Genomic DNA, 13,344 nt, shown 5'->3' with positions numbered 1-13,344 from the left:
GACATGTAGATTTCCTGCATGGAGCCAAGAGAGAAAATCTCAGCAGGACCACTCTAGGAAGGTGATACGTTCAGGGAGTAGGTGAATGCTTGGGGTGGGAGGTGTGTTGTACATTCTCTTCTATTCTCTAATCATCTCTAATCACCTAAAGTCAACTTTTCTACTTACCTCACTCTGCCTCTTGACTAATTCAGATTCTCCTCAAATGTTTAGAGACCCTTGGTCATACATTCACTTTTATAAATGAAGTGATTGGAAGCCTGGCCAGGAGCTTAGTATCCAAGGGTGGGGACATAACATGGTAGGTTTCAATCACATGAATGACCAGGGTCACAATTAGTCAAGTCCCCTTCAAAACTCTATAAGGCAAAAGACCTTCCTCCAGGGCCCCAACTCACACTCACTGCCCTAATTCTTTCAAGATACTTCATACAACTACCCAAGATATAATTTCTGTTTTGTCCCGGAGATATATTTCAGACCATCATCTAGTCTACATTTGGGAGGAGAGAGAGAGGGTTGTGAGGGGCAACTGTTGTACAGATCTTCAACTATGTCTTCTGTTTTCAGCCTCACTCTCTCACACCTTAGGCCAGCCTAATGCCCTACTTGTCATCTCTTAAGTCTGAGGCCTTCCACAGGCTCCATTAAGCATCTCTTCACTCCTCCTCCATACCCTCTTAGCATGTGTTCTGCTCTAGGAGTTTTTCCACTCTGTTTCATCAACCAGTATTTATTTAGGCACTTTATGCCTTCCAGAAATACATTAAAATCCCTCATTGTCCTCCTTGTTATGGGACTATACCATTTGTAGTCTATTATCATTTTAGCAACAGGATAGGAAATAATATGTGTGTGGTTCAGCATCTTGAATAGGAAGTCCTCCAGGAATATCTTTAAACTCTCATGGAATCAGAAAACTTTCCAAGATCCCCTCCTTGTTGTATGATCTTGCATTGCATTCCTCCTCTAGACCAGAATGAGGGGAATAGGACCTGTAAGATTCAGGATGGAGCAAAATAGACGAGTAAAAGAGCTCAGTGATGGAAAGGATGGGAACTTTCAGTTCTGACCAAAAGGAATTATTAAAGGGACACCTGAGGACCCACACCCCAAAACCACACTAGGAAACAGACAGCGGGGGCCTCTGAACTCACCCCTGGTCAGAGGTTATTTAGAACTCCGAGATAATAGTCTGAGCATCCCATAAGCCAGACACCATCTCACTAGAACGAAGAATTATAACCACAAGTAGTGGGAGCCATGCTGTGCCTCGGGTGGGGCTGAGAATGGCCAGGTTAACAACTGTAGAGAAGGGAGCAGACTGGAAAAGGCCCAAGGGCTAGCACTTGCTCATGCTAAATGGATGTCTATTTCAGAAGGCAGAATGCCATTTAAAGGACACAACACCATGCAATAGGTGACTGTCTGTGTTTGAAGGTAAAGAGCTTATTATTTTTGCCACAGAGAAAAAGTTTGCTGTACAGTGAGAATATAATTAATTTTCAGCCAAAGCATATCTGCACTGATGAAAAGAAAACCAAATAGAAAATGAAAGAAAACAACAGAAAGAGACTGAGAATTATCCACTTGGAGCAAGGGCCTCTGTGGCCCCTTAATTCAAAAGCTCAAGCCATTCCCCCCCTCTTTCAATATTATGGAGAGTTGCACGAGTGTAAAATAAATCATTTATATGAACGCATAGTTTGAACTCAGGTGGATGCCATGGTTCCAGGGGGAACCTGGAGATGAAGTAATACATCATCAAGAGAGGAGGTTGTCGGGTTTAAAAGCCTTGTACTATGCAAGAGTGACATTCAAAATAGTTAACTAGCATGGCACAGCCACCAACCATTCAGAATAAGCGCTGACTTTAGTAACCCATCCAGGCAAACAAGTGCTTCCTGTCAGCCCTGCACGTGTTCATGCACAGCCTGGGGGAAGTGGAGTGGGCTCTGCTGGGCTGCACAACCTGGCTGCTTGCCACACCTGACATCTTTACCCATGTTGGTTGCTACTTTGTTCTGGAGACCTGTGCTGGAGGAGTCTGGGAAAACCCCTTGGAGGGCCTGGGCTCTCCTTGCATCTGCCACTTTATAATAGAGCTTTCTCCCTTTGGTCACTTGACTGTCCTCAATTTAGTGAGATCCTTATGAGCCTTAAATTAAGAGAAGGCTGGTGCAGCGTTGTTATGATGCACCAGCCTAGCTTTAAATCCAATGCTCTGCTAGAAATAAAAGAGCATGTTTGGATTTTAGTAATAGAATTTTAACAGATTGATAGATTACTTGTGTATGGGCCACCCAGTCTTTGAATACCCAGCTATTCTTGATGAAAGCTATGACTATATAGCCTCATATATCGGGAGTCACATTCAGAAACAAGTAACCAAAACTGGAAATAACAATTTATTTCTTTCTCATATAAAAGATAAGCAGCACAAAGTTTTCCATGATATTGAGGAGCGGATGAACTTCAATCTTTCTGCACCACCATCCTTAGAACACGGTTTCTGTCTTCAAGACTACTCATGACCCAAGATGACTGCTGGAGCTTTAGCCATTATATCCGCATTCCAGGAAGATTTCAGGTAGAAGGAGAGGAAAGAGGAAGAAGTCACATCCCACTCACCGTCTCTCCCTCTGTCAAAGCACTTTCTCAAAGGCTCTACGCAACTACTTCTGTTCCCAAGCAACTTGTTACCTGTAGCTGCAAGAAAGCATAGTTCTTTAATTAATCCCATTGCCATATAGAATAGTATTGAAGGACAAAGAGAAAGATGGCTATTTTGAAGGCAATTAGCATTCCTTGCTTTACCTTAGATAAGAAAGTTCCCTCTGAGATGATAAGAGATACATCTCAATACCTGCCACTGCTGTTGCACCAGCTAAGGCCTCCTGGAAGAATGGTGGACCTTCCTTTGAACACATAGGCAGACCCAGTTCCTCAGGGACCTAAAGGCTACCAGAAAGAAGCCTACCCCTCTGGGGGCTGATGAAAGATGAAATCCTTTCTTGCCTTTGGACCTGTATTTCCCTTCTCCGCACTGGGTGGTAGCAGATGGCACTAAAGTTTGGTAACCCATGCTCTCAGTGAAAAATGAGAAGAAACTGCTACTCTTAGCTTCACCTTAAAAAGAAATGAATCAGCCTTGAATCAAACTAAGAAAATCTGAGGGAGACAACAAACAGGGGTTGGGATGGGGGATCAGTGCTAGGTATCCAGACAAATAGTCAGCATCTCTGGGAATGATGGTTGCCATTTTCCATCCCAGGTACCTCTCTCAGTATTTACAAAGGCGGAGTGAGCTGAATGTATCAGTGGTGGTATTAGATATCTATATTGGGAAAGATGGAGATTGTGAGTTGGGGATGGTTCCTGCCCTCAAAGAAATTTCACCACAAAGAATTTGTGTTGAACCCAAGTCAGTATGTGAAAAAAGGGGTCAGATGCTGACCTGGGAGGGAGTGGGTCAGAGAAAGGAAACATCCTCCTAACTCTTTTTAAGCATGGAGAGGACTGGATGGGAAAACTGGTACCATCGTTTGAGATGTCAGTGCAGGTGAGCAAAGGCTAGAGGAAGAGACTTTGCTGGCCTGGTGCTTCAACTCTTTGTCCCACATGTTCCCTCTTACTTATATTTTTTCTTCAGCCCTGAATTTTCTTCCTGCTTCGTAAGGAGGATAGAAGAAAGGCTTCCTCTAGGCTGAGTTGTCAGTCCCAGAGTGATGGTTCTGCAAGCAAAGACCTGCTGATGCCCCTCAAACACAGCCCATCCCCATTCACTGAATTCTGTCCACATATCACTGGCACTCGATGCAATTTTTTAGACAAATTAATGGGTGACCAAATGAACAATTGAAAGGGGGCCACCAAAGGAGGTGACTTGCTTTTTGAGGGATGCTTTCCATGCAGGGCAGCACCGATCTACAAAATGGACTCGTTTTGGTCTCACTCAAGACTATGTCTTAAAGGGAAAAAGTGACCTGTAAAATATGTTTGTGCAGTAAAACAAATGATCTGGGTACCAATTACTCAGAAACAAGCCTCTAACGTGAACAATCAGAAGTGAGGAAAAATCAATACACTTCTTCTCATTGTATAGAAATGGAAAACAAGCTTCATTTTCTCCCACCCCAGGGAGAAAAGGGCAAATTAATGGTTCCTATCCATGGCCCTGCACTAAATCCCTGCCCAGGGTCTGGCTCATGAAGGTGCCCATTAGAAATGTTAGAAGGTTTATGATCTCAAGTCTGAGATCCCCAGGTGAATACAGGGCACACACACACATGCACACACACATACACACATCATATAGAAGTATACACATGTGTTCTCATGTGCCTTATATATGCACATGCATGTGTTCCCATGCCTGCATATATGCATAAACATAAGAACACCTGTCTACATGCATGCATGTACAAAGGTGCCACGTGTGTCCATCCACGTATGAATACCCACCTGCATGTGTAAGTACCGGAACACAGATGCCTGCACCCACTCGCATAGACACTTACCTTTAGATTCTCTGACACATCACACTTGTTGAATTAAATTATAGTGCTGTGTTGGGTTGAGTTCAACTAATAAAGGAAAAGATAGAAAGTCTGCAGCCCTCCCAGGAATCTCCTAGATTCTGCACCTCCATTTGGTTACCTAAGGGACTTCTTTCACTCAGACATTTAGACTTTTGAAAAGACATACGCACTTAGAAAACCATATGTGTATATACACAGAAATAACTTATTTAGAGATATTCATTTTATCAGTTTCCTATTGCTGTATAACAAATTGCCATAAGCTTCATGGCTTAAACCAACCCAAATTTATTTTCTTATAGTTCTGGAGGTCAGAAGTCCAAAATGGGTCTCCTGGGATAAAGTCAAGGTGCCAGCAAGGCTGCATTCCTTCAGGAGGATTTAGAGGATAGTCCATCCTCTTGCCTTTTCCAGCTTCTAGACACTGCATGTATTCCTCTGCTCATAGCCCCATCTTCCATCTCCATAGCTGCAGCATAGCATTCTCCAGTCTCTCTATGACTCTGACTCTTCTCTCTTCCTCTTCTATCTATAACTCTTGTGATTACATTGGGTCCCCAACCCAGATAATCCAGGATCATTTCCCTATCTCTAGTTCAGCTGATTTACAACCTTAAATCCACCTGCAACCTTAATTTCCCCTTTGCCATGTAAACTCACATATTCACAAGTTTAGGGGATTAGGACACAGACATCTTTGAGGAGCATTATTTTGAGGGGCTATTATTCCACTTATCATACTCATGCTCTCCTTACATAAAAAATCAATGTAAAGAGAACACAGACATTTATGGGGGGAGAAGCAGAATAGTTTTCTGATCAAAAACATGGGTTTTGGAATCTAATCCACCAATGAGTTCCAATCCCAGCTCTACCTCTGATAACTATGTAACCTTGAGCATAATTTGAGACCTCTCCAAGCCTCAGTTTCATCATCTTTAAAATGGAAATGATAGCATCTACTGTATTAAGCATGTCTTTTTAAAATAATTTTTTTATTTTTCTATTACAGTTGGCATACGACATTATATTAGTTTCAGGTGTACAACATAGTGATTAGACATTTGTAAAATTTATGAAGTGATCACCCCAATAAAACTAGTACCCATCTGACACCATAAATAGTTATTATAATATTATTGACTATATTCCCTATGCTATACTTTAAATCTCCATGACTATTTTCCAACTATCAATTTGTATTTCTTAATCTCTTCCCTTTTTTCACCCATTCCCCCAATGCCCTCCCATCTGGTAATCATCAAAATGTTCTCTGTATCTATGAATTTATTTTGTGGCTTATACAGTAAATGTCCTGTGTGGCCCAGTTGTGCAGTTTCTCTGATCACCTGAGCCAGGTGCTCCAGTTGTGTCCCTTGTGTGGGCTGTATGTACCTTCTTTCCCAAGACTAGCCAATTCCTAGAGATAATAAAAAACTTGCCTACAACCAAGGCTTCAATATGAAAATTAACCAATCCAGAGTCTATACATCCTACCACCTCTGCTACTGGGCTCTCATTCTCAGGGCTAATATTCTTCTGCCCTAATAGACCCAGGACCAGGTACCAGACGACTCAGAACAGCCCCTACACCCCAGAGCCCAAATTATTTAAACTACTCAGTCTTAAAAACCTGCTTATTCTGTCTTGCCTGTTCCTTCCCATGGAAACCATATTTAAGGATCTTGCTACATTTTCCCCACTTCCCTCTATCTTCTGGTTGACCCTGCTGCTTCTGCAGGTGGCCTATATGGCATAGCATGACCTTTCCTCTTCAGAATTGTGAGTTACAAACTATCCTTTTGATGGCAATCATTTTCTAATCTATGGGTTGGCCTCGCCATACTTGAATAATAATAAAGATACATTTATGGGATTATTATATTATGGGATAATTATAAGGATTAAATGAGATAATGCATGCAAAGTACTTAGTAGAGTGCCTAGCTGTCAGTCATCTACTGCTGTGAAACGACCCACAAAATCTTACATTAAAAAGTCCCAAATTTGGTCTTCTCCCCAAGGCTGTGTTGCAATAGCCACATCTTTGATTTGGTGAAAAATCATTTTATTTTCAACCTGGTAATTTCTGGGCTCTTTACAATACCTTGAAATTCTCCTTGCAGAGTAGCCAATTCCTTCTTGAATTTATCTCTTTCAAATGTAATTAATAGCAGGCAGCTTATACTTTGAACATCTTGCCTCAAATCTCTTTACCCAACTTGAAACATTTTTCTACCTTTCAGGTTATTGCAAGTGGCTGCTTTACCAAATGTTTCATGATTACATAACACGAGTGCTATTTTACCAGCTTCCTATAACATTGTCTTCACTACATGCCACCCAGTCTCAAAACCAATGCCACATATATCAGGTTTTTGTTATGCAAGCATTTCATTTCAGGTACAAATTTCTGCATCAGTTAGCTATTGCTGCATAAGAACCACAATATCATATATATGTGACTTAGAACGTGCCTGGCACAAAGTAGAACTACTTACACATTAGCTATTATTATTTTATGACCTTAAAATTATAGAAAATGTGCCAATTTGGAGAGTGACACTCAGTGTGGCCCTGCTCTGACCCAGCAGCATTCTGTCACTTCACCGACTAAATGAACGTTAAGATCCTTCACTAATCATTAAGACATCATGATTTCTTGTGCATCTTATGAACATAGGTGGTGAGAGAGAACCCTGAGGCAACATTCTTCATCCATTCAATGGAAAACTAGGACTCAATTTTTAAGAAGGGCCCACATATTTTTAGAACCTGCTTTTAGCAGGAAGGTCTGAGTCAAAAGTTTTAGAGGCCTTTTCTGTTGGTTTGCATGACTCATTTAGAGCAACAGTGATAAATGAGGGAAAGCTGTAGAAGCTGGAGAAAGGCGACAAAATCTTGCTTCAGGTATGAAGTGAGGGGGCAGAGCAGGGACAATGCACTATTGTTTGCTATGGATTGCTGGAGGAAATGCTTCTTGCTTGTGAGTCATTTGTAATCCATTCAACCTGGGATGAAAAATGTTGTGTATATGAAAATGCTATATTACCCATGTAATAATAAATCATTAGCAGATGTTATGGGGATGAAGATTGTTATTTATGACTTCAGGGAGAAAAGGGGTTCTGGGAAATATCTGATTCAGAGGGAGGACACAGTCCTTGCTCAGCTCCTGCCTGCCCTGTGGGCACAGCATTGGAGGTTTATAGCATAGCATGAAAAGCAGAAGGTTTATAGCACAGCATGAAAAGCAGAAAAGCGCGGTGTGCATAAGGACCTAATCTAGTTTATCCATGCTTATAGGTGTGCTCCTCCCAGAATGGGGTGGTCTGGAGCTCACCCATGCCTCTCCCACAGAGAGACTGCATCTAGACTTCTCACACTAGACTAAGTCCCAATTCCTTGGAAATCTGAAAGTTGGCTTCTCCTATAAACAACTGAAGAGCACCTCGGTGTGACTGTCAGACTCAACCAGGAAAGGAGCCACAATTTGATTGATAATGTAGTGCTGGATAGCACAGTAGGTAAGTGTGGGCTTTGAGGTTAACCAGGACCAGATTGGCCTGTGGTTTTGACACTTGTTAGTGGTGTGATATGGTTTTTAGCAAATGGATTTACCTCTCTGATCCTCAGTTTCCTGATCTCTAAAATGGGCAAACTAATAGTATATATCCCCAAGTATATCTGAGGATTAATTAAGATATATAAAATACTTGGCCTATCGTAGTAAGTCACCACATGTGACTCTCTATATATCCAGGCTCTTTGCCTCCCACCACCTTTACCTTTGGCACACATGCTCCCTCTGTGAGGCAGTGTAGTGAGCATTTCAGAGCATGAACTTTGGGCCCCACAGCCTTGCCTTCAAGCCCTGCTTCTCCATTCACTCTATGAACACGAACAGGTTACTCGATGCTCTGGCTGCAGTTGTCTAGTGTGTAGAATGGGGAATGATAGCAGTGCCTCCAACATTGATACAGTTGTGGGGACTGAGATGATGGCTATAAAACCTTTAACACAGCACCTGGCACATAGAACATACCCCATCAGTGTTATTCCTCTCCAGACACTACATGGCAGGAGAGCTGGAACAGAAATGCGGTCCTTGGAACTCACAGTCCAGGACTTCATGCTGGCAGGAGGCATCTTCATTCAGGCTCACTCTGCCCAACACTGAGATGAGTTGATGCTACAAATCCCTTCAGTTCAGCACTCCTTCACTCCATTTTTCTCCTTCTCTTTTGCTGCCATTCTGCCTCAGCCAAATCCTGGCTCCTTCAGGCCTAGGAACCAGAGAGAATTGGGCTCAGATCCACACTTACTCACCAAGTGTGTAACCTTGACCAAGTTGCTTAACATCTCTGAGCTTGGATTCTTCATCTGCAATTATAAAGATTCAATGAGACAATGCATGCAACATGCCTAGTCCAGAGCCTGTCATTGTTTAAAAGTTGAACAGATATTAAGTTCCCTTGATCCTTATTTGCAGTCCTAAATGCAAACCCCTTTCTCCCTACCTAATAGGCTTAATTAACCCTTCTTCCCTCCAGAAGTATACTGCACCTGAGTATTTCCTCCGACGCATCCTATTTAAGCCCTGTTATATTGAAATCAAAGTGTCTTACACCCTGCACTTTCTCTAGAACCACCTTTTCTACATCCTCTGTAGAAACTGTGACTCTCTCCCAACATCAGTTCCTCACTGTGGTAAACTGCTGCACATATGGCTCCAGCTTTTCATTCCCTCTTGTATCCACTGCACTGAGTTATCTTCCCCCGTCGCCCACCACTGAGTCTGAGCTTGCCATGTGACTTGCTTTGGCCAATGGAATAGTAGCAAATATGAGGCAAGAAGCCTTTTGTAAAGTGTTTATGCATGGAACATGTCCTCTCTTTCTGTTCTTAATACCCTGAGACAACCATGTAAGCAAGCTCAGGCTAGCCTGCTGGAGGATGAAAATGATGAGGAGAGTCTCCATTCAATCCAGCCATCCCCATCCTAAACCACCAACCCTAGCTAATCCATCAGCTGATGAGAGAGCCAGGCCCAACAGAAAAACCGTCCTGCTGAGCACAGCCCGAATTGCTAACCCACAAAACTTGAACTAAATAAGTAGATGATACTTTAAACCACTACATTTTAGGTAGTTTGTTATAGCCAATACACTCTTTCCCACAATGCAGCACTCAAGTGTTTTAGATGAGCTCTAACTAGTCTAATTCAACCAGGGAAATCCCAATCTCCTTACCACTGGCTCAGACATGAGAGGGTTAAGCCTGTCAGCAGTAGGATGTCCTGGCCATCAACTTGTTCAGGAAAGGACAAGTGACCCAACTGGAGCCAGGGAAAAACAGGTAGGGGATTGCTGAAAGACTGAGAATAAAGATTTCTCATTCTTATGAAAAAGCCTCCAGAAGATTTCTCTTCCTTTGGATTTTATAATGTGTGGATGTGAAGCCAGAAACTGCTGGCTCCTTCTCGCCTCCATAAAACCAAGCAAATACCAAGCAAGAGTCCCCACAAATGAAAGGAGTGCAGAAAAATGGACCTGGGAGCCACTGGAGTAAGCTGACCTGAACACCATGGGACTTCACATTATGTGAGCCAAAATAGTATATTGTTTAAACCAGTTTGAGTCCAATCATATCATCCTGACTGATATATTACCTCTCACACAATGAAGAATAGGTGTCTCCCAAATGCCTGTATTTCTCTTTCTGCAAGCTCTTCTTCCATCCCACCTGATGGCCAGAGGACTTTGGCTGAGGAACGAGTACCTCACTCCTTCTAAGCCAATGGATCTCTGCCTGGAAATGTTTTCATTTTTTTAAAATGCCTACAGCACCCAGTATTCCTAGGTGGTCTCCTATCCAAGTACTAACCAGGCTTGACCCTTCTTAGCTTCCAAGATCAGATGAGATCAGGCACATTCAGGGTGGCATGTCTGTAGGCTGGAAATGTTTTCATTTGTGTCCTAGAGAATCAGTCTCTTTGGTGCTTAAAGCTATAAGAAGACTCAGAACTGCCAGGTGTTCTGCCACATGAAGAAAGTTATTCATCATGGAAACAGCAAATGAAGCAGACATTTCCAAGAGGCAAGGAAGAGAGAGAGAGAGAGAGAGAGAGAGAGAGAGAGAGAGAGAGAGAGAGAGAGAGAGAGAGAGAGAGAGAGAGAGAGAGACTGAGAGAGAGGGAAATTGGCATTAAAGTCTTTAGTTCTAATTGTTCTTGGGACCAAGCCACTTCCCCGCCTTCTCCACAGCTTGACTGAGCTGCCCTTCCTAGGATACTAGAAGTCGATAAATTATCCTTCTTTGCTTAAGTTTGTTTGAAGTTGGTTTCTATAATGTTCAGCATGTAGAATTCTTTAAAATGTGTTCTGCATCCTATCCCCTGATATCATCCTTGAACATCCAGGATGATGCTCCTCTAACACCCTGGTCTTATAGTTTTCCAGCCACCTCAACTCCAGTGACATTCTTCTCTATTCCACTGTTCTGAAACTCTGAAACTCTGTCATAGCTCTGAAATCCTCCACCTCCAATGTCCCAGACACAGCTGTAATGTAGTGCACAATGTGCTAGAGTTAGAGTCAGAAGATCTGAATTCACCATTAAGTTCTTAAAAAAATGATTTAAGGATTTGAGCTTGGAAATCAAACGTACCTTTTTCATAGTCAAACAGCCCACCCAGCTCCTGGTTCATTCATGTTCCTGCAAAGTCTGGACCAAGTGCTGTTCTTAGTGACACCCTGGAATCTCTGGGACTCATGCTTTACAGTCTTGCTCCTCATCATCAAGAACCTTGTCCTTTGATTCATCTTTAGTTCTCAGACCACTGAGCTTTGCTGGAAATTAAATAAGCATCATGTGCCAGCATTTTTCAGTCATTCAGTCCACAAACATTTATTGAGCACCAATAATATGGAATGTACTGATTGATTAGAGATTAATCAAACCCAGTTCCAACTTTTGCCAAGCTTTCAGTCTAATGGAGAATCCATACCATAAGCAAATAACATCAACACAGTATAATAAGTCCTATATTTAAAACCAGAATATTATAATAGCCCAGTGGAGAAGCATCCACTAGGGAAAGTGCCCTAGAGTTGGTGACTCCTGGTTTTAATTTTGAAGGATTAATAAGAATTTGGAGACAAAGGATATTCCAAGCAGAAGGTAAATGCAAAGTCACTAGAGTAGTCATTCATAATTTAACAGATATCCTTTGAGCTTCTAAGTTCCAGGTACCATTATAAGCACAGAGGATACAGCGAACAAAAGTGTTCCTTCCCTTCTAAGCTTGCCTTCAACTGGGGGTATGAAAAACCATGGCACATGTAGAGGGCTGTTTAACACCTTAGTCATCTGTGAATTTTTCTTCTCCCTCATCCCAGCCACCAAGAGCCATTGATGATAGACATTTATATTAGTAACACTTCAACACCATGGTCAGTTTCATACTGTTACTTTCAGGCAATTCCGTCAACCTATCAAGACCTTTTCAAAACCTGAATAATCATTCAATGTGTTTGCTATCACTTCCAGGTTTGCATTTCCTAAAAAGTCAGTAAAGCACCTGCACCTGGCATCTTCATCCAAGCCCCTCACAGAAGTATTAGACACACCGTGCTTGAAATTAAATAAGCATCATGTGTCAGACACATTGTGCTGACTAAGCACAGATGTCCCCCTACTGACACTAAACCATTCTCTCACTCAATAACCCCAAACTCTGACTATGTGCTTGATGTCGATCTATGGCTAGATATGCAGATGTAACTAACCCTGCCTTTGAACTGTTCAGTATCTAGCCAAACATACAAAGGAGGCAGCTACTAATCCTGACAGGGGAAGGTAGGAAATATTCTGAAAGAAGAGAACATTTAGGCTGGCTCTTAGAAGACATAAGAGTTTGCAGCGTGTAAGTGAACAAAGACATCCAAGGAGAGGGAACAGTATGTGCAAAGCATGATATATCTGGGAATCTGTGAGTAGATGGGTGTGGCTGCATCTTGGGGCACTTGGGGGCTGGAAAGGTAAGTAGAAAGTAGGAGCCAAATGGTAGGGGCCCCCATTTATGCTTCTTTAACCCATGTCGTCATCCACCAAGGCCACAAAAACATCTTGAGAAGCTGCCAGTTTTGTGGTGGAGCTGAGTGTGTCTAAGATTTCAAGTAACATCGCTTCTTAATAAATAATTCAAAACCTTGTCTTCATGGGTCCACACACATTTCTCATTCAAGGAGCAATGATTTATAGACACACCTTTCAAACACAAAAAGCTCTGCTTTCTTTCTTTCTTTCTTTCTTTTTTAAAGCAGAGGTACTCAGGATTTACTACACTGATAGGCATACATAGAAAATTTAAGCAAGAAGGCTTATGAACTATTTGACAGAAATATACAAGGATGCTAATGAATCCTAACTGGAGAACTATTTTGCCATTTGCCTCCCAGCCCCTACCCCCTGAGGGGAAGATAGGGACAAGAGTACTTTCTGCCAGCCCCAATATTTTCCTATTATAGTTCAGCCCTTCTACTTCATGGGAAAATTGTCTTAACCACACAAGAAGCATGGCAGAAGTGAAGCACATGGAGCTCTGCATCCCAGGATTGTGTGGTTTCCACTTCTTTAAGGCCTCACCAGTTTCTTCAGATTCAGAGTATTGGCTTCTGTGGACCTCTACATGGAGACAGCCTGAATGAAGAAACAGACCATATCCTGATGTGATGGAGGTGTGGGTTCAGTTTCTAAGTTCTGCCACTCACCAGCTGCCTGATCTTAGGCAGGTGACTTA

General features: G+C 42.2%; 1 pseudogene; it reads right to left on the bottom strand.

The window, feature by feature from the left end:
* Window positions 1-10,378: 10,378 nt before the first annotated feature.
* Window positions 10,379-10,497, bottom strand: LOC118604923 (annotated as a pseudogene).
* Between the last annotated feature and the right edge of the window lie 2,847 nt (window positions 10,498-13,344).

Source organism: Rousettus aegyptiacus, unplaced genomic scaffold (assembly GCF_014176215.1).
Source record: "Rousettus aegyptiacus isolate mRouAeg1 unplaced genomic scaffold, mRouAeg1.p scaffold_m13_p_6, whole genome shotgun sequence".
Classification (NCBI taxonomy): Eukaryota; Metazoa; Chordata; class Mammalia; order Chiroptera; family Pteropodidae; genus Rousettus; species Rousettus aegyptiacus.
This window is presented reverse-complemented; position numbering and strand designations above follow the sequence as displayed.